The sequence below is a fragment of the Rattus norvegicus genome, chromosome 13 (genome assembly GCF_036323735.1).
Source record: "Rattus norvegicus strain BN/NHsdMcwi chromosome 13, GRCr8, whole genome shotgun sequence".
Classification (NCBI taxonomy): domain Eukaryota; kingdom Metazoa; phylum Chordata; class Mammalia; order Rodentia; family Muridae; genus Rattus; species Rattus norvegicus.
Window position 1 is genome coordinate 10,077,877 of NC_086031.1, and position 21,031 is coordinate 10,098,907.

Below are 21,031 nucleotides of genomic sequence, written 5' to 3' on the forward strand. Positions count from 1 at the left end.
TTTAATATACGGAAAACCATCAACGTGATCCATCATATAAACAAACTGAAAGAACAGAACCACATGATCATTTCATTAGATGCTGAGAAAGCATTTGACAAAATTCAACACCCCTTCATGATAAAAGTCCTGGAAAGAATAGGAATTCAAGGCCCATACCTAAACATAGTAAAAGCCATATACAGCAAACCAGTTGCTAACATTAAACTAAATGGAGAGAAACTTGAAGCAATCCCACTAAAATCAGGGACTAGACAAGGCTGCCCACTCTCTCCCTACTTATTCAATATAGTTCTTGAAATTCTAGCCAGAGCAATCAGACAACAAAAGGAGATCAAGGGGATACAGATTGGAAAAGAAGAGGTCAAAATATCACTATTTGCAGACGACATGATAGTATATTTAAATGATCCCAAAAGTTCCACCAGAGAACTACTAAAGCTGATAAACAACTACAACAAAGTGGCTGGGTATAAAATTAACTCAAATAAATCAGTAGCCTTCCTCTACACAAAAGAGAAACAAGCCGAGAAAGGAATTAGGGAAACGACACCCTTCATAATAGACCCAAAAAATATAAAGTACCTCGGTGTGACTTTAACCAAGCAACTAAATGATCTGTACAATAAGAACTTCAAGACACTGAGGAAAGAAATTGAAGAAGACCTCAGAAGATGGAAAGATCTCCCATGCTCATGGATTGGCAGGATTAATATAGTAAAAATGGCCATTTTACCAAAAGCAATCTACAGATTCAATGCAATCCCCATCAAAATACCAATCCAATTCTTCAAAGAGTTAGACAGAACAATTTGCAAATTCATCTGGAATAACAAAAAACCCAGGATAGCTAAAGCTATCCTCAACAATAAAAGGACTTCAGGGGGAATCACTATCCCTGAACTCAAGCAGTATTACAGAGCAATAGTGATAAAAACTGCATGGTATTGGTACAGAGACAGACAGATAGACCAATGGAATAGAATTGAAGACCCAGAAATGAACCCACACACCTATGGTCACTTGATTTTTGACAAAGGAGCCAAAACCATCCAATGGAAAAAAGATAGCATTTTCAGCAAATGGTGCTGGTTCAACTGGAGGGCAACATGTAGAAGAATGCAGATCGATCCATGCTTATCACCCTGTACAAAGCTTAAGTCCAAGTGGATCAAGGACCTCCACATCAAACCAGACACACTCAAACTAATAGAAGAAAAACTAGGGAAGCATCTGGAACACATGGGCACTGGAAAAAATTTCCTGAACAAAACACCAATGGCTTATGCTCTAAGATCAAGTATCGACAAATGGGATCTCATAAAACTGCAAAGCTTCTGTAAGGCAAAGGACACTGTGGTTAGGACAAAACGGCAACCAACAGATTGGGAAAAGATCTTTACCAATCCTATAACAGATAGAGGCCTTATATCCAAAATATACAAAGAACTCAAGAAGTTAGACCGCAGGGAAACAAATAACCCTATTAAAAAATGGGGTTCAGAGCTAAACAAAGAATTCACAGCTGAGGAATGCCGAATGGCTGAGAAACACCTAAAGAAATGTTCAACATCTTTAGTCATAAGGGAAATGCAAATCAAAACAACCCTGAGATTTCACCTCAAACCAGTGAGAATGGCTAAGATCAAAAAATCAGGTGACAGCAGATGCTGGCGAGGATGTGGAGAAAGAGGAACACTCCTCCATTGTTGGTGGGATTGCAGACTGGTAAAACCATTCTGGAAATCAGTCTGGAGGTTCCTCAGAAAATTGGACATTGAACTGCCTGAGGATCCAGCCATACCTCTCTTGGGCATATACCCAAAAAATGCCTCAACATATAAAAGAGACACGTGCTCCCCTATGTTCATCGCAGCCTTATTTATAATAGCCAGAAACTGGAAAGAACCCAGATGCCCTTCAACAGAGGAATGGATACAGAAAATGTGGTACATCTACACAATGGAATATTACACAGCTATCAAAAACAACGACTTTATGAAATTCGTAGGAAAATGGTTGGAACTGAAAAATATCATCCTGAGTGAGCTAACCCAATCGCAGAAAGACATACATGGTATGCACTCATTGATAAGTGGCTATTAGCCCAAATGCTTGAATTACCCTAGATCCCTAGAACAAAGGAAATTCAAGACGGATGATCAAAATGTTAATGCTTCACTCCTTCTTTAAATGAGGAAAAAGAATACCCTTGGCAGGGAAGGGAGAGGCAAAGATTAAAACAGAGACTGAAGGAACACCCATTCAGAGCCTGCCCCACATGTGGCCCATACATATACAGCCACCCAATTAGACAAGATGGATGAAGCAAAGAAGTGCAGACCGACAGGAGCCGGATGTAGATCGCTCCTGAGAGACACAGCCAGAATACCGCAAATACAGAGGCAAATGCCAGCAGCAAACCACTGAACTGAGAATAGGTCCCCCGTTGAAGGAATCAGAGAAAGAACTGGAAGAGCTTGAAGGTGCTCGAGACCCCAAAAGTACAACAATGTCAAGCAACCAGAGCTTTCAGGGACTAAGCCACTACCTAAAGACTACACATGGACTGACCCTGGACTCTGACCCCATAGGTAGCAATGAATATCCTAGTAAGTGCACCAGTGGAAGGGGAAGCCCTGGGTCCTGCTAAGACTGAACCCCCAGTGAACTAGACTATGGGGGGAGGGTGGCAATGGGGGGAGGTTTGGGAGGGGAACACCCATAAGGAAGGGGAGGGGGGAGGGTGATGTTTGTCCGGAAACCAGGAAAGGGAATAACACTTGAAATGTATATAAGAAATACTCAAGTTAATAAAAAAAATAAATAAAAAAAACCCTAAGAATAATAGGTATAGAAGACACCCAAGATTCCCAAAATGAAGGGCCTAACCTAAAGAAAGATATGTTTATAAACATATAAGCAGTTTATGCAACTCCAAATAGATTGGACCAGAAAAGAAATTTCTCCTGTATCATATTTGTCAAAAATCAAAATGCACAAAACAAAGAAAGAATATTAAAAGCAGTAAGAGAAACAAGTCAAGTAACACATAAAAGCAGACCTATCCGAAACATACCATGGACTATGAAAGCTAGATGATCCTGGGCAGATGTCATACAGAACTGAAGAGAATGTAAATACCAACCCAGGATAAAATACCCAACAAAACTCTCAGATGGAGGAAACAAGATATTCCATGACAAAATGAAATTTACACAATATCTTTCCAAAAATCTGGCCCCACAAAGGATAATAGATGGAAAGCCACAACACAAGGAGGGAAACTATTCCCAGGGAAAAGCAAGAAAGTAATCTAATTTTAACTAGTCCGAAAGAAGATAGTCAACCAAAAATAATTCTACCTCTAAAATCAAAAAACAAACAAAAAAAAAAAACAGGAAAAAATAATAGCTGGTCCCCAATATTTCTCACCATCAATGGACTCAATTTTCCAATGAAAAGATACAGACTAACAGACTGTATACATAAGGAGGAACCAGTATTTTGCTGAATAAAGGAAACACACCTCAGTGACAAAGACAGATACTACCTCACAGTAAAGTGCTGGAAAACAATTTTCGAAGCAAGTGGTTACAAGAAAGATGCTGGAGTATCCATTCTAATAGGAAATAAGATTTACTTTTAACCAAAGTTATCAAAAAAGATAAGGAAGGATATCTCATATTCATCAAAGGAAAAATCTACCAATATGAACCCTCAATCTAGAATATTTATGCTCCAAATGCAAAGGCACCTACCTTTATTAAAGAAACCTTACTTAAGCTCAAGGAGCACACTAGACCTCACACATTAATATTGGAACACTTGAACAAACCATTCTTATCAGTAGATAGATCATGGATACAGAAACTAAACAGAGACACAAAGAAACTAACAAAAGTTATGAACCAAATGGATTTAATGGATATCTATAGAACATTTCATTGTAGAAAGAAACAAATATATCTTGTTCACAGTACTTCATGGCACCTTCTCCAAATTTGGCAATATAATCAGTCACAAAACAGGCTTCAAAAGATATAAAACGATTAAAATAATCCCATGCATCCCATCAGATAAACCCATAGTAAGGTTCTTCTTCAATAACAACAAAAATGACAAAAAAACCCACATACATATGGAAGCTGAAAAATGCTCTACTCAGTGATAACTTATTCAAGGAAGAAATAAAGAAATTAAAGATTGCTTACAACTTAATGAAAATGAAGGCACAAAATAACCAAACTTATGCAACTCATAGCTCTGAGTGCCTTCAGAAAGAAACTGGAAAGAGCTTACACTAGCAGCTTTACAAAAAAACAACAAACAAACAAAAACCCTAAAAGCACTAGAACAAAAAGAAGCCAATACAACCAAGACGAGCATAGGGCTAAAATCAATGAATTAAAAGTAATTATATATATATATATATATATATATATATATATATATATATATATATATATATATATATATAACAAAGAATGTGCAAAAAAAATGAGCTGGTTCTTTGAGAAGATCAACAACAAAGATAAACACTTAGGCAGACTAACTAGCACCTAAAGTAGGGACATAAAGAAATGTTCAGCATCCATAGTCATCAGGGAAATGCAAATAAAAACAAATTTGAGACTACACCTCACAGCAGTCCAAACGGCAATATACAGAAAATGTGATACATTTACACAATGGAGTTCTACTCACATACTAAAAACAATAACTTCGGAGCCCAGGAGCGGCAGGACCGCTGCGCCTGAGAACCACCGGAACCTTAAAAAAAACAGACCGGATAAACAGTTCTCTGCACCCAAATCCCGTGGGAGGGAGAGCTAAACCTTCAGAGAGTCAGACACACCTGGGAAACCAGAAGAGACTGCACTCTGCACACATCCAGACTCCAGAGGAAAACACCACATGCCATCTGGAACCCTGGTGCACAGATGCTCCCGGAAAGAGCGGCGCAGAACTTCCTGGTTACTGCCGCCGCAGAGAGCTCATGGGCAGCACCCCGCGAGCAAACTTGAGCCTCGGGACCACAGGTAAGACCAACTTTTCTGCTGCAAGTGACCTGCCTGGTGAACTCAAGACACAGGCCCACAGGAACAGCTGAAGACCTGTAGAGAGGAAAAACTACACGCCCGAAAGCAGAACATTCTGTCCCCATAACTGGCTGAAAGAAAACAGGAAAACAGGTCAACAGCACTCCTGACACAAAGGCTTATAGGACAGTCTAGCCACTGTCAGAAATAGCAGAATAAAGTAACACTAGAGATAATCTGATGGCAAGGCAAGCGCAGGAACCCAAGCAACAGAAACCAAGACTACATGGCATCATTGGAGCCCAATTCTCCTACCAAAATAAACATGGAATATCCAAACACACCAGAAAAGCAAGATCTACTTTCAAAATCATATTTGATCATGATGCTGGAGGACTTCAAGAAAGACGTGAAGAACTCCCTTAGAGAACAAGTAGAAGCCTACAGAGAGGAATCGCAAAAATGCCTGAAAGAATTCCAGGAAAACATAAATAAACAAGTAGAAGCCCATAGAGAGGAGACACAAAAATCCCCGAAAGAATTCCAGGAAAACACAAACAGTTCAAGGAATTAAAAATGGAAATAGAAGCAATCAAGAAAGAACACATGGAACAACGCTGGATATAGAAAATCAAAAGAAGAGACAAGGAGCTGTAGACACAAGCTTCACCAACAGAATACAAGAGATGGAAGAGAGAATTTCGGGAGCAGAAGATTCCATAGAAATCATTGACTCAACTGTCAAAGATAATGTAAAGCAGAAAAAGCTACTGGTCCAAAACATACAGGAAATCCAGGACTCAATGAGAAGATCAAACCTAAGGATAATAGGTATAGAAGAGAGTGAAGACTCCCAGCTCAAAGGACCAGTAAATATCTTCAACAAAATCATAGAAGAAAACTTCCCTAACCTAAAAAAAGAGATACCCATAGGCATACAAGAAGCCTAGAGAACTCCAAATAGATTGGACCAGAAAAGAAACACCTCCCATCACATAATTGTCAAAACACCAAACGCACAAAATAAAGAAAGAATATTAAAAGCAGTAAGGGAAAAGGTTCAAGTAACATATAAAGGCAGACTTATCAGAATCAACCAGACTTTTCGCCAGAAACTATGGAGGACAGAAGATCCTGGACACATGTCATACAGACGCTAAGAGAACACAAATGCCAGCCCAGGTTACTGTATCCTGCAAAACTCTCAATTAACATAGATGGAGAAACCAAGATATTCCATGACAAAACCAAATTTACACAATATCTTTCTACAAGTCCAGCACTACAAAGGATAATAAAGGGTAAAGCCCAACATAAGGAGGCAAGCTATACCCTAGAAGAAGCAAAAAACTAATCATCTTGGCTACAAAACAAAAAGAATGAAAGCACACAAACATAACCTCACTTCCAAATATGAATATAACGGGAAGCAATAATCACTATTCCTTAATATCTCTCAATATCAATGGCCTCAACTCCCCAATAAAAAGACATAGATTAACAAACTGGATATGCAACGAGGACCCTGCATTCTGCTGCCTACAGGAAACACACCTCAGAGACAAAAACAGACATTACCTCAGAGTAAGGCTGGAAAACAATTTTACAAGCAAATGGTCAGAAGAAGCAAGCTGGAGTAGCCATTCTAATATCAAATAAAATCAATTTTCAACTAAAAGTCATCAAAAAAGATAAGGAAGGACACTTCATATTCATCAAAGGAAAAATCCATCAAGATGAACTCTCAATCCTAAATATCTATACCCCAAATACAAGGGCACCTACATATGTAAAAGAAACCTTACTAAAGCTCAAAACACACATTGCACCTCACACAATAATAGTGGGAGATTTCAACACCCCACTCTCATCAATGGACAGATCATGGAAACAGAAATTAAACAGAGATGTAGACATACTAAGAGAAGTCATGAGCCAAATGGACTTAACGGATATTTATAGAACATTCTATCCTAAAGCAAAAGGATATACCTTCTTCTCAGCTCCTCATGGTACTTTCTCCAAAATTGACCATATAATTGGTCAAAAAACGGGCCTCAACAGGTACAGAAAGATAGAAATAATCCCATGTGTGCTATCGGACCACCACGGCCTAAAATTGGTCTTCAATAGCAATAAGGGAAGAATGCCCACATATACGTGGAAATTGAACAATGCTCTACTCAATGATACCCTGGTCAAGGAAGAAATAAAGAAAGAAATTAAAAACTTTTTAGAATTTAATGAAAATGAAGGTACAACATACCCAAACTTATGGGACACAATGAAAGCTGTGCTAAGAGGAAAACTCATAGCGCTGAGTGCCTGCAGAAAGAAACAGGAAAGAGCATATGTCAGCAGCTTGACAGCACATCTAAAAGCTCTAGAACAAAAAGAAGCAAATACACCCAGGAGGAGTAGAAGTCAGGAAATAATCAAACTCAGAGCAGAAATCAACCAAGTAGAAACAAAAAGGACCATAGAAAGAATCAACAGAACCAAAAGTTGGTTCTTTGAGAAAATCAACAAGATAGATAAACCCTTAGCCAGACTAACGAGAGGACACAGAGAGTGCATCCAAATTAACAAAATCAGAAATGAAAAGGGAGACATAACTACAGATTCAGAGGAAATTCAAAAAATCATCAGATCTTACTATAAAAACCTATATTCAACAAAACTTGAAAATCTTCAGGAAATGGAAAATTTCCTAGACAGATACCAGGTATCGAAGTTAAATCAGGAACAGATAAACCAGTTAAACAACCCCATAACTCCTAAGGAAATAGAAGCAGTCATTAAAGGTCTCCCAACCAAAAAGAGCCCAGGTCCAGACGGGTTTAGTGCAGAATTCTATCCAACCTTCATAGAAGACCTCATACCAATATTATCCAAACTATTCCACAAAATTGAAACAGATGGAGCACTCCCGAATTCCTTCTATGAAGCCACAATTACTCGTATACCTAAACCACACAAAGACCCAACAAAGAAAGAGAACTTCAGACCAATTTCCCTTATGAATATCGACGCAAAAATACTCAATAAAATTCTGGCAAACCGAATCCAAGAGCACATCAAAACAATCATCCACCATGATCAAGTAGGCTTCATACCAGGCATGCAGGGATGGTTTAATATACGGAAAACCATCAACGTGATCCATCATATAAACAAACTGAAAGAACAGAACCACATGATCATTTCATTAGATGCTGAGAAAGCATTTGACAAAATTCAACACCCCTTCATGATAAAAGTCCTGGAAAGAATAGGAATTCAAGGCCCATACCTAAACATAGTAAAAGCCATATACAGCAAACCAGTTGCTAACATTAAACTAAATGGAGAGAAACTTGAAGCAATCCCACTAAAATCAGGGACTAGACAAGGCTGCCCACTCTCTCCCTACTTATTCAATATAGTTCTTGAAATTCTAGCCAGAGCAATCAGACAACAAAAGGAGATCAAGGGGATACAGATTGGAAAAGAAGAGGTCAAAATATCACTATTTGCAGACGACATGATAGTATATTTAAATGATCCCAAAAGTTCCACCAGAGAACTACTAAAGCTGATAAACAACTACAACAAAGTGGCTGGGTATAAAATTAACTCAAATAAATCAGTAGCCTTCCTCTACACAAAAGAGAAACAAGCCGAGAAAGGAATTAGGGAAACGACACCCTTCATAATAGACCCAAAAAATATAAAGTACCTCGGTGTGACTTTAACCAAGCAACTAAATGATCTGTACAATAAGAACTTCAAGACACTGAGGAAAGAAATTGAAGAAGACCTCAGAAGATGGAATGATCTCCCATGCTCATGGATTGGCAGGATTAATATAGTAAAAATGGCCATTTTACCAAAAGCAATCTACAGATTCAATGCAATCCCCATCAAAATACCAATCCAATTCTTCAAAGAGTTAGACAGAACAATTTGCAAATTCATCTGGAATAACAAAAAACCCAGGATAGCTAAAGCTATCCTCAACAATAAAAGGACTTCAGGGGGAATCACTATCCCTGAACTCAAGCAGTATTACAGAGCAATAGTGATAAAAACTGCATGGTATTGGTACAGAGACAGACAGATAGACCAATGGAATAGAATTGAAGACCCAGAAATGAACCCACACACCTATGGTCACTTGATTTTTGACAAAGGAGCCAAAACCATCCAATGAAAAAAAGATAGCATTTTCAGCAAATGGTGCTGGTTCAACTGGAGGGCAACATGTAGAAGAATGCAGATCGATCCATGCTTATCACCCTGTACAAAGCTTAAGTCCAAGTGGATCAAGGACCTCCACATCAAACCAGACACACTCAAACTAATAGAAGAAAAACTAGGGAAGCATCTGGAACACATGGGCACTGGAAAAAATTTCCTGAACAAAACACCAATGGCTTATGCTCTAAGATCAAGTATCGACAAATGGGATCTCATAAAACTGCAAAGCTTCTGTAAGGCAAAGGACACTGTGGTTAGGACAAAACGGCAACCAACAGATTGGGAAAAGATCTTTACCAATCCTATAACAGATAGAGGCCTTATATCCAAAATATACAAAGAACTCAAGAAGTTAGACTGCAGGGAAACAAATAACCCTATTAAAAAATGGGGTTCAGAGCTAAACAAAGAATTCACAGCTGAGGAATGCCGAATGGCTGAGAAACACCTAAAGAAATGTTCAACATCTTTAGTCATAAGGGAAATGCAAATCAAAACAACCCTGAGATTTCACCTCAAACCAGTGAGAATGGCTAAGATCAAAAAATCAGGTGACAGCAGATGCTGGCGAGGATGTGGAGAAAGAGGAACACTCCTCCATTGTTGGTGGGATTGCAGACTGGTAAAACCATTCTGGAAATCAGTCTGGAGGTTCCTCAGAAAATTGGACATTGAACTGCCTGAGGATCCAGCCATACCTCTCTTGGGCATATACCCAAAAAATGCCTCAACATATAAAAGAGACACGTGCTCCCCTATGTTCATCGCAGCCTTATTTATAATAGCCAGAAACTGGAAAGAACCCAGATGCCCTTCAACAGAGGAATGGATACAGAAAATGTGGTACATCTACACAATGGAATATTACACAGCTATCAAAAACAACGACTTTATGAAATTCGTAGGAAAATGGTTGGAACTGAAAAATATCATCCTGAGTGAGCTAACCCAATCGCAGAAAGACATACATGGTATGCACTCATTGATAAGTGGCTATTAGCCCAAATGCTTGAATTACCCTAGATCCCTAGAACAAAGGAAATTCAAGACGGATGATCAAAATGTTAATGCTTCACTCCTTCTTTAAATGAGGAAAAAGAATACCCTTGGCAGGGAAGGGAGAGGCAAAGATTAAAACAGAGACTGAAGGAACACCCATTCAGAGCCTGCCCCACATGTGGCCCATACATATACAGCCACCCAATTAGACAAGATGGATGAAGCAAAGAAGTGCAGACCGACAGGAGCCGGATGTAGATCGCTCCTGAGAGACACAGCCAGAATACAGCAAATACAGAGGCGAATGCCAGCAGCAAACCACTGAACTGAGAATAGAAGGAATCAGAGAAAGAACTGGAAGAGCTTGAAGGTGCTCTAGACCCCAAAAGTACAACAATGTCAAGCAACCAGAGCTTTCAGGGACTAAGCCACTACCTAAAGACTACACATGGACTGACCCTGGACTCTGACCCCATAGGTAGCAATGAATATCCTAGTAAGTGCACCAGTGGAAGGGGAAGCCCTGGGTCCTGCTAAGACTGAACCCCCAGTGAACTAGACTATGGGGGGAGGGTGGCAATGGGGGGAGGTTTGGGAGGGGAACACCCATAAGGAAGGGGAGGGGGGAGGGTGATGTTTGTCCGGAAACCGGGAAAGGGAATAACACTTGAAATGTATATAAGAAATACTCAAGTTAATAAAAAAAATAAATAAAAAAAACCCTAAGAATAATAGGTATAGAAGACACTCAAGATTCCCAAAATGAAGGGCCTAACCTAAAGAAAGATATGTCTATAAACATATAAGCAGTTTATGCAACTCCAAATAGATTGGACCAGAAAAGAAATTTCTCCTGTATCATATTTGTCAAAAATCAAAATGCACAAAACAAAGAAAGAATATTAAAAGCAGTAAGAGAAACAAGTCAAGTAACACATAAAAGCAGACCTATCCGAAACATACCATGGACTATGAAAGCTAGATGATCCTGGGCAGATGTCATACAGAACTGAAGAGAATGTAAATACCAACCCAGGATAAAATACCCAACAAAACTCTCAGATGGAGGAAACAAGATATTCCATGACAAAATGAAATTTACACAATATCTTTCCAAAAATCTGGCCCCACAAAGGATAATAGATGGAAAGCCACAACACAAGGAGGGAAACTATTCCCAGGGAAAAGCAAGAAAGTAATCTAATTTTAACTAGTCCGAAAGAAGATAGTCAACCAAAAATAATTCTACCTCTAAAATCAAAAAACAAACAAAAAAAAAAAACAGGAAAAAATAATAGCTGGTCCCCAATATTTCTCACCATCAATGGACTCAATTTTCCAATGAAAAGATACAGACTAACAGACTGTATACATAAGGAGGAACCAGTATTTTGCTGAATAAAGGAAACACACCTCAGTGACAAAGACAGATACTACCTCACAGTAAAGTGCTGGAAAACAATTTTCGAAGCAAGTGGTTACAAGAAAGATGCTGGAGTATCCATTCTAATAGGAAATAAGATTTACTTTTAACCAAAGTTATCAAAAAAGATAAGGAAGGATATCTCATATTCATCAAAGGAAAAATCTACCAATATGAACCCTCAATCTAGAATATTTATGCTCCAAATGCAAAGGCACCTACCTTTATTAAAGAAACCTTACTTAAGCTCAAGGAGCACACTAGACCTCACACATTAATATTGGAACACTTGAACAAACCATTCTTATCAGTAGATAGATCATGGATACAGAAACTAAACAGAGAAACAAAGAAACTAACAAAAGTTATGAACCAAATGGATTTAATGGATATCTATAGAACATTTCATTGTAGAAAGAAACAAATATATCTTGTTCACAGTACTTCATGGCACCTTCTCCAAATTTGGCAATATAATCAGTCACAAAACAGGCTTCAAAAGATATAAAACGATTAAAATAATCCCATGCATCCCATCAGATAAACCCATAGTAAGGTTCTTCTTCAATAACAACAAAAATGACAAAAAAACCCACATACATATGGAAGCTGAAAAATGCTCTACTCAGTGATAACTTATTCAAGGAAGAAATAAAGAAATTAAAGATTGCTTACAACTTAATGAAAATGAAGGCACAAAATAACCAAACTTATGCAACTCATAGCTCTGAGTGCCTTCAGAAAGAAACTGGAAAGAGCTTACACTAGCAGCTTTACAAAAAAACAACAAACAAACAAAAACCCTAAAAGCACTAGAACAAAAAGAAGCCAATACAACCAAGACGAGCATAGGGCTAAAATCAATGAATTAAAAGTAATTATATATATATATATATATATATATATATATATATATATATATAACAAAGAATGTGCAAAAAAATGAGCTGGTTCTTTGAGAAGATCAACAACAAAGATAAACACTTAGGCAGACTAACTAGCACCTAAAGTAGGGACATAAAGAAATGTTCAGCATCCATAGTCATCAGGGAAATGCAAATAAAAACAAATTTGAGACTACACCTCACAGCAGTCCAAACGGCAATATACAGAAAATGTGATACATTTACACAATGGAGTTCTACTCACATACTAAAAACAATAACTTCGGAGCCCAGGAGCGGCAGGACCGCTGCGCCTGAGAACCACCGGAACCTTAAAAAAAACAGACCGGATAAACAGTTCTCTGCACCCAAATCCCGTGGGAGGGAGAGCTAAACCTTCAGAGAGTCAGACACACCTGGGAAACCAGAAGAGACTGCACTCTGCACACATCCAGACTCCAGAGGAAAACACCACATGCCATCTGGAACCCTGGTGCACAGATGCTCCCGGAAAGAGCGGCGCAGAACTTCCTGGTTACTGCCGCCGCAGAGAGCTCATGGGCAGCACCCCGCGAGCAAACTTGAGCCTCGGGACCACAGGTAAGACCAACTTTTCTGCTGCAAGTGACCTGCCTGGTGAACTCAAGACACAGGCCCACAGGAACAGCTGAAGACCTGTAGAGAGGAAAAACTACACGCCCGAAAGCAGAACATTCTGTCCCCATAACTGGCTGAAAGAAAACAGGAAAACAGGTCAACAGCACTCCTGACACAAAGGCTTATAGGACAGTCTAGCCACTGTCAGAAATAGCAGAATAAAGTAACACTAGAGATAATCTGATGGCAAGGCAAGCGCAGGAACCCAAGCAACAGAAACCAAGACTACATGGCATCATTGGAGCCCAATTCTCCTACCAAAATAAACATGGAATATCCAAACACACCAGAAAAGCAAGATCTACTTTCAAAATCATATTTGATCATGATGCTGGAGGACTTCAAGAAAGACGTGAAGAACTCCCTTAGACAACAAGTAGAAGCCTACAGAGAGGAATCGCAAAAATGCCTGAAAGAATTCCAGGAAAACATAAATAAACAAGTAGAAGCCCATAGAGAGGAGACACAAAAATCCCCGAAAGAATTCCAGGAAAACACAAACAGTTCAAGGAATTAAAAATGGAAATAGAAGCAATCAAGAAAGAACACATGGAACAACGCTGGATATAGAAAATCAAAAGAAGAGACAAGGAGATGTAGATACAAGCTTCACCAACAGAATACAAGAGATGGAAGAGAGAATTTCGGGAGCAGAAGATTCCATAGAAATCATTGACTCAACTGTCAAAGATAATCTAAAGCAGAAAAAGCTACTGGTCCAAAACATACAGGAAATCCAGGACTCAATGAGAAGATCAAACCTAAGGATAATAGGTATAGAAGAGAGCAAAGACTCCCAGCTCAAAGGACCAGTAAATATCTTCAACAAAATCATAGAAGAAAACTTCCCTAACCTAAAAAAAGAGATACCCATAGACATACAAGAAGCCTACAGAACTCCAAATAGATTGGACTAGAAAAGAAACACCTCCCGTCACATAATAGTCAAAACACCAAACACACAAAATAAAGAAAGAATATTAAAAGCAGTAAGGGAAAAAGGTCAAGGAACATATAAAGGCAGACCTATCAGAATCACACCAGACTTTTCGCCAGAAACTATGAAGGCCAGAAGATCCTGGACAGATGTCATACAGAACCTAAGAGAACACAAATGCCAGCCCAGGTTACTGTATCCTGCAAAACTCTCAATTAACATAGATGGAGAAACCAAGATATTCCATGACAAAACCAAATTTACACAATATCTTTCTAGAAATCCAGCACTACAAAGGATAATAAAGGGTAAAGCCCAACATAAGGAGGCAAGCTATACCCAAGAAGAAGCAAGAAACTAATCATCTTGGCAACAAAACAAAGAGAAGAAAAGCACACAAACATAACCGCACATCCAAATATGAATATAACAGGAAGCAATGATCACTATTCCTTAATATCTCTCAACATCAATGGCCTCAACTCCCCAATAAAAAGACATAGATTAAAAAACTGGATACGCAACGAGGACCCTGCATTCTGCTGCCTACAGGAAACACACCTCAGAGACAAAGACAGACACTACCTCAGAGTGAAAGGCTGGAAAACAACTTTCCAAGCAAATGGTCAGAAGAAGCAAGCTGGAGTAGCCATTCAAATATCAAATAAAATCAATTTTCAATTAAAACTCATCAAAAAAGATAAGGAAGGACACTTCATATTCATCAAAGGAAAAATCCACCAAGATGAACTCTCAATCCTAAATATCTATGCCCCAAATACAAGGGCACCTACATATATCAGGGACTAGACAAGGCTGCCCACTCTCTCCCTACTTATTCAATATAGTTCTTGAAGTTCTAGCCAGAGTAATCAGACAACAAAAGGAGGTCAAGGGGATACAGATCGGAAAAGAAGAAGTCAAAATATCACTATTTGCAGATGATATGATAGTTTATTTAAGTGATCCCAAAAGTTCCACCAGAGAACTACTAAAGCTGATAAACAACTACAACAAAGTGGCTGGGTATAAAATTAACTCAAGTAAATCAGTAGCCTTCCTCTACACAAAAGAGAAACAAGCCGAGAAAGAAATTAGGGAAACGACACCCTTCATAATAGACCCAAATAATATAAAGTACCTCGGTGTGACTTTAACCAAGCCATTAAATGATCTGTACAATAAGAACTTCAGGATACTGAGGAAAGAAATTGAAGAAGACCTCAGAAGATGGAAAGATCTCCCATGCTCATGGATTGGCAGGATTAATATAGTAAAAATGGCCATTTTACCAAAAGCAATCTACAGATTCAATGCAATCCCCATCAAAATACCAATCCAATTCTTCAAAGAGTTAGACAGAACAATTTGCAAATTCATCTGGAATAACAAAAAACCCAGGATAGCTAAAGCTATCCTCAACAATAAAAGGACTTCAGGGGGAATCACTATCCCTGAACTCAAGCAGTATTACAGAGCAATAGTGATAAAAACTGCATGGTATTGGTACAGAGACAGACAGATAGACCAATGGAATAGAATTGAAGACCCAGAAATGAACCCACACAACTATGGTCACTTGATTTTTGACAAAGGATCCAAAACCATCCAATGGAAAAAAGATAGCATTTTCAGCAAATGGTGCTGGTTCAACTGGAGGGCAACATGTAGAAGAATGCAGATCGATCCATCCTTATCACCCTGTACAGAGCTTCAGTCCAAGTGGATCAAGGACCTCCACATCAAACCAGACACACTCAAACTAATAGAAGAAAGACTAGGGAAGCATCTGGAACACATGGGCACTGGAAAAAATTTCCTGAACAAAACACCAATGACTTATGCTCTAAGATCAAGAATCGACAAATGGGATCTCATAAAACTGCAAAGCTTCTGTAAGGCAAAGGACACTGTGGTTAGGACAAAATGGCAACCAACAGATTGGGAAAAGATCTTTACCAATCCTACAACAGATAGAGGCCTTATATCCAAAATATGCAAAGAACTCAAGAAGTTAGACAGCAGGGAGTCAAATAACCCCATTAAAAAATGGGTTTCAGAGCTAAACAAAGAATTCACATCTGAAGAATGCGGAATGGCTGAGAAACACCTAAAGAAATGTTCAACATCTTTAGTCATAAGGGAAATGCAAATCAAAACAACCCTGAGATTTCACCTCACACCAGTGAGAAGGGCTAAGATCAAAAACTCAGGTGACAGCAGATGCTGGCGAGGATGCGGAGAAAGAGGAACACTCCTCCATTGTTGGTGGGATTGCAGACTGGTACAACCATTCTGGACATCAGTCTGGAGGTTCCTCAGAAAATTGGACATTGAACTGCCTGAGGATCCATCTATACCTCTCTTGGGCATATACCCAAAAGATTCCCCAACATATAAAAAAGACACATGCTCCACTATGTTCATCGCAGCCTTATTTATAATAGCCAGAAGCTGGAAAGAACCCAGATGCCCTTCAACAGAGGAATGGAAACAGAAAATGTGGTACATCTACACAATGGAATATTACTCAGCTATCAAAAACAATGGCTTTATGAAATTCGTAGGCAAATGGTTGGAACTGGAAACTATCATCTTGAGTGAGCTAATCCAATCACAGAAAGACATACATGGTATGCACTCACTGATAAGTGGCTATTAGCCCAAATGCTTGGATTACCCTAGATGCCTAGAACAAATGAAACTCAAGACGAATGATCAAAATGTGAATGCTTCACTCCTTCTCTAAAAGGGGAACAAGAATACCCTTGGCAGGGAAGAGAGAGGCAAAGATTAAAACAGAGACTGAAGGAACACCCATTCAGAGCCTGCCCCACATGTGGCCCATACATATACAGCCACCCAATTAGACAAGATGGATGAAGCAAAGAAGTGCAGACCAACAGGAGCCGGACGTAGATCGCTCCTGAGATACAGCCAGAATACAGCAAACACAGAGGCGAATGTCAGCAGCAAACCACTGAACTGAGAATAGGACCCCCGTTGAAGGAATCAGAGAAAGAACTGGAAGAGCTTGAAGGGGCTCGAGACCCCATATGTACAACAATGCCAAGCAACCAGAGCTTCCAGGGACTAAGCCAATACCTAAAGACTTTACATGGACTGACCCTGGACTCTGACCTCATAGGTAGCAATGAATATCCTAGTAAGAGAACCAGTGGAAGGGGAAGCCCTGGGTCCTGCTAAGACTGAACCCCCAGTGAACTAGACTTTTGGGGGGAGGGCGGCAATGGGGGGAGGGTTGGGAGGGGAACAGCCATAAGGAAGGGGATGGGGGAGGGCGGTTTTTGCCCAGAAACTAAAGAATTATTATTAAGTATTAAATAAATTTAAAAAAAACAAAAAACTATAACTTCATAAAATTCACAGGTAAGTGGGTGGAACTAGAAAATGTCATCCTGAATAACGTTAACACAATGGCAAAAATCACACATGGTATGCACTCATATGGGATATTAACCCAAAAGCTCGGATTAACCAAAATGCAATCCACAGATCACAAGAAGTTCAAGAATAAGGATTACCAAAGTATGGATGCTTTAGTGCTTCTTAGAAGGGGGAGCAAAAAACTTCACTGAAGGAAATATGAGGACAGAGACTGAAGGAAAGGACATCAAGAGAATGAACCACATGGGGATCCAGTCCATATTCACCAAACCCAGACATTATTGCTGTTGCAGAGAAGTACATACTAACAGGAGCCAGATATAACTGTCCCCTGAGAGCCTCTACCAGTGCATGACAAATACCTGGATTTTCTGTCTGAACCAACCATTGAACTGAAATAGTGGAGTTAGAGAAAAGATTGAAGGAGATAAATGGGTTTCCAACTTCATAAGAACAACAATAGCATCCAGAGCTCCCAAGGATTAAAACACCATCCAAAGAGTACACATCGACACACCCATGGCTCCAACAGCATATGTAGCAGAGGATGGCCTTGTTGGGTCCCAATGGGAGGAGAAGCCCTTGACCTGCCAAGGCTCAAGCTCCAGCATCCGGGAATGTCAGGGCAGGGAGGCTGGAAGTGGTGGGAGGATGGGTGAAGGAACACCTGCAACAAAGAAGGGGTATGAGGGATTGGGTAGGGTTTATATGGATGGAAAACTGGGAAAGGGGATAACATTTTTATGTAAATAAAAAATATGCAATCATAAAAAATGAAACAGACTTATAGACTTGATAAGTAAACAGGGCCCAGCATTTTGTTACTTACAGGAAATGCAATTCATTGACAAAGACAGACACTACCAAAGAATAAAAGCCTGGGAATTTTTTTCCAAGCATATGGTCCCAAGACACAAGCTAGTGTAGCCATTCAAATATCAAATAAAATTGACTTTCAACCAAAAGCTATCAAAAAAGATAAGGAACAACACCTTCTACTGATGAAAGGAAAAAAAAAACCTACCAAAATGAACTCACAATTCAGAATATCTATGCTCTAAATGCAAGGGAGCTCACATTCATAAAAGAAGCTCACAGCATACATTATACTATGCAATGATAGTAGGAGACTTCAACACACCATTCTCATCAATGGACAGATCATGGAAACAGTAATTAAGTAGAGACAGTGAAACTACAGAAATTGTGAACCAAAAGGATTCAACAGACATCTGTAGAACATTTCATCCTAAAACAAAAGAATATACCTTCTTTTTAGCACCTCATGGTAAATATTCAAACACTGTCCATGTAATTGTTCACAAACAGGCCTCAATAGATACAAGGAAATTGAAATAATCCCACGCATTCTATCAGATCACCATGGTCTTCAACAACAACAGCAGCATAAGAAAACCCACATACTCATGGAAGCTGAACAAGGCTCTATTCAATGACAACTTGGCCAAAGAAGAAATTAAGAAAGAAATTAAAGACTTTTTAGAATATAATGAAAATGAAGTCCCAACATACCCAAACTTATGGAATACAATTAAAGCAGTGCTAAGAGGAAAACTAATAACTCTGAGTGCCTCCAAAATAAATTGGAGAGAGCATACACTAACAGCTTGAGAGCACAACTGAAACCACTAGAACAAAAAAGAAGCAAATGCATCAACGTAATCCACAACATAATCGAACTCAAGGAAAAAGAAAACACATAATCATTTCATTAGATGCTGAGAATGTAATTGACAAAATTCAACACGCCTTCATGATAAAAGACTTGAAAAGATCAGGAATTCAAGGCCTAAACATAGTAAAAGCAACATAAAGCAAACCAGTAGCAAACATTGAACTAAGTGAATTGAAAATTGAAGCAATCCCACTAAAATCATGGACTAGACAAGGCTATTCTCTCTCTCTCTCTCTCTCTCTCTCTATATATATATATATATATATATATATATATATATATATATATATATATATATATATATATATATATATTCAATATAATATTTGAAGTAATATTCAGAGAAATTGTATCACAAAACAGAATCAAAGAGATAAAAGTTGGAAAAGAAAAACCTGAAATATCACTCTTTACAGATCAAATGATAGTATACTTACACAACCTTAAATGTTCCACCAGAGATCTCCTACAGCTGATAAACACCTTTAGCAAACTGGCTGGATATAAAATTAACTCAAAAAATTATCAGTAGACTTTCTCTACTCAAAGGATAAACAGGCTCAGAAATAAATTGGGAAAATGATACCTTTCACAATAGCCACTAATAATATAAAATACCTTGATGTGAGCTAAGCAAGAAAATAAATGATCTGTATGACAAGAACTTCAATTTCTGAAGAGAGAAAGTGAACAAGATCTCAGAAGATTGAAAGATCTCCCATGATCATAGATTGGCAGGATTAAAATGGCCATCTTGTCCTAAGCAGTTTATAGATTAAATGCAATCCCCGTCAAAATTCCAACATAATTTTTCAAAGAAGTATAAAGAGCAATTTCCAGATTCATTTAGAAAAAAAAAATTCCAGGATAGTGAAAACTATTTTCAACAATAAAAGTATGTCTGCGGGAATCACCATTGCTCACCTCAAGTGGTATTATAGAGCAATTGTGATTAAAAACTGTATGGTATTGGTACAGAGACAGGCAGGTGTATCAGTGAAATAGAATTGAAGACCCAGAAATTAACCTACACATCTATGGTCACTTGTTCTTTGACAAAGGAGCTAAAATTATCTAATGGACAGAAGACAGCATTTTCAACAAATAATGGTGGTTGAACTAGAGGTCATTATGTAGACGATTGAAAATTGAACCATTCTTATCCCCTTGTACAAATCTCAAGTCTAAATGGATCAAAGACCTCCACATAAAACCAGATACATTAAAACTAATAGAAGAGTATGTCGGGAAGAGTCTTGTACACATAGGCACAGGGAAAAATTTCCTGAGCAGAACACTAATGGCTTATACTCTAAAATCAAGAATCAACAAAAGGAACCTCATAAAATTGTAAAGCTTCTGTAAGACAAAGGACACTGTCAATAGTACAAAAAGGCATGCAACAGACTGGGAAAAGGTCTTTAACAATCCTACATCTCATAGATGACTAATTACTAATATATACAAAGAACTCAAGAAGTTAGACTCCAGAGAGTCAAATAATGCTATTTAAAATGGGATACAGAGCTAAGCAAAGAATTCTCAATTGAGGAATAGAGAATTACTGGGAAGCACCTAAAGAAATGTTCAACATCCTTAGTGATTAGAAAAATGCAAATCAGAACAAAAATGAGATACCATCTCATACCAATTAGAATGGCTAAGATCAAAAGCAGGTGATAGTAGATGCTGGCTAGGATGTGGAGAAGCAGGAACACTCCTCCATTGTTTGTGGGATTGTAAGCT